The sequence below is a fragment of the Palaemon carinicauda genome, chromosome 18 (assembly GCF_036898095.1).
Source record: "Palaemon carinicauda isolate YSFRI2023 chromosome 18, ASM3689809v2, whole genome shotgun sequence".
NCBI lineage: Eukaryota > Metazoa > Arthropoda > Malacostraca > Decapoda > Palaemonidae > Palaemon > Palaemon carinicauda.
This window is the reverse complement of record NC_090742.1, coordinates 65,914,393-65,917,416: the sequence shown is the minus strand read 5'-3', so window position 1 is coordinate 65,917,416 and position 3,024 is coordinate 65,914,393.

Here is a 3,024-nt window from a genome sequence, read left to right as displayed (position 1 = left end):
TCCAAACAGTTACCAAACCAAAATCCATACGAAATTTACAGTAATTACTTCTCAACGTATCAAATTAACCAATAAATCCAAACCAAAATCCACACGAAATGCATATAAAAACTTTGTCTTTAACTTTCCCCCAGCCAAATATAATCTCGAGTTTCCTCAGGAAATTTGAACAACTTCTTTGAAGTTTCTTTCTAATTGGACCTCTTGTGTGATCTTGACCTTTATCAAGGCGTATAACTGAAGCACCCCCCCCCCTCCCCCTCCCAAAGTATGAAAATGTATAATTCCCTTCGGCATGGACTCGATGGCCTCTAGAAAGTCCTTGGACTCTCTCTGAGATGGGACTTTATATCTTCATTAGAGAGCGGTGCCCCCCCCTTAGGCGGGTTGCCCGGTAAAGGAGTGGCCTACTTGCGCAAATTACCCAGTTATGTGGTATTAGCATAAACTTGGCAAATTAGAGGGTGTATATTTAGCTTGGGAAATTATGCGTGGCTGTGTTTGCCTTACAACTTGTATAATGACACACACACACACACACACACACACATATATATATATATATATATATATGTGTGTGTGTGTGTGTATGTGTGTGTGCACCTATAAATATATATATATATATATATATATATATATATACACACACATATATATATATATATATATATATAGATACACTGTATATATATAATGCATATATGTATGCATGTATATACATATATCTAGTTATTTACATAAATAAAATTATGAATACAACAACAAATTCAACCTTTTCTAGTTCACGGCAGGGCAAAGACTTCAGACATGTCTTCAGTCATGTCTGGGGTTTGGCTATTTTCATCCCCACGCTGGCTACTGCGGGTTGGTGATAGTGGCATACTTATGTCTGATCGCTCACAGCAAACCAACCTATTATGGGTGGCCTTGACTGGTACAGCTTTGCTAATCATGGCGATACAAACCCTTTCAACGCGTTAAAGTGAAAGTTTTAAAGAAATACATATCCAGCAATTATTATTATTACTTGCTAAGCTACAACCCTAGTTGGTAAAGCAGAGCCCCCAACGGGGGAAAATAGCCCAGTGAGGATAGGAAACAAGGAAAAATAAAGTTTTTTAGAAGAATAACAACATTAAAATAAATATCTCCTACATAAACTATAAAGACTTTAACAAACAAGAGGAAGAGAAACAAGACAAAACAGTGTGCCCGAGTGTACCCTTAAGCAAGAGAACTCTAACCCAAGGAGGTGGGAGACATAAGTACTTTTTATGCCAAGTTGACTCAAAATATGAAAAATAGTATATGATAAAAAAAATACGCCCTCAATCCGTGCTTAATTTGAAAGACTTTGAAGAGCCAGTCAAGGACTTCATAGGGGAATTTGATAAACCTTAATAACAAACATGAGATGGAATTGGAAAAAGAAGATTTTGGACAATTGATCAAGGCTCACATGTAACGAGGAATAGATGTTATAGGAGCAACAGAAAATTAAGTCCTTTGATCCAAAACCAAGAAATTTCAAGATAAAAAAAAAAAAAAAAAAAAAAAAAAAAAAAAAAAAAAAAAAAACCAGCAGGTTTTTTTTTTTTTTTTTTTTTTTTTTTTTTACCGTTTATCCAAGGGTTTGTCAATCTCTGAGTTTCAGAATATTTCACGCAAACGCTTTGCTAGAATTAGTAAAGTTGTTTAAATACGTCTGGCAATGCTGATTAGCGTGACAGGGTATGTATGTATGTGTGTGTATATATATATATATATATATATATATATATACATATATATATATATATATATATATATAGAGAGAGAGAGAGAGAGAGAGAGAGAGAGAGAGAGAGAGAGAGAGAGAGAGAGAAGATATATATATATATATATATATATATATACATTATACATATATGTATATATATATATGTTTTTATATACATACATATATATATATATATATATATATATATGTATATATATATATATATATTATATAGAGAGAGAGAGAGAGAGAGAGAGAGAGAGAGAGAGAGAGAGAGAGATTGGTTTTTATTATACAGCGCATATTGATCGACGCAAGATATGTAGCCAGTCTACCGTTAGCACTGAAACTGATTAAAGAAATTTTCAGTAATGAAATTCTCTATCCTATGTCGCGAAGTTTTGTTCGGGAAAAGTAAACCTACCATCGAATGGATTTAAGACATATGAAAGTCTAATACTATGGAACAAACCTTCCTCTAGTGGTTCGCTTCAACAGTAAAGGGAGAGCAGGCACCTTTTTCTTTCTTTCTTTCTTTCTTTTACGCCATTTCTTTGTTTCATGACTAAAACGTGCTTTGAATGTTCATACTTAAGAATGACAGAAATATATATCCCTTATACAATAAAAAGAAAGTGTTTGGGTATACATATATGTATATGCATGTGTATATGTGTATAAATATATATATATATATATATATAATATATATATATATATATATATATATATATTCCACTGCTTACAAGCGACCAACATTTTCTCATAAAGTACTTTAACGATATGTATTATGAACAACACACACATACACACACACAAACACATATATACACACACACACACACACATATATATATATATATATATATATATATAGAGTATATATATATATATATATATATATAAATATATATATATATATAGAGTATATATATATATATATATATATTATATATATATATATATATATATGCGTGTGTGTGTGTGTGTGTGTATATATCCAACATTCAACAATAATTCCACACTCCTTACCAGCTGACGAACTTGACCCGCTAAAAGAAGTCAATATAAACTTCGGAAAATTATCTTTATTTTTAAATTTTTTTTTAATTCAAACCAGAAGAAAATTGCCAGACTAACACTTGCGTCAAGGGCAACATAATTACAAAGGCATAACTCAAGCGTCGAGTTGAGAAACTGCGTTTTAGTAATACGCGTCATGAACGAGTCCTTGAGTAGGATGGAATGGGTACTAAATCCCTATG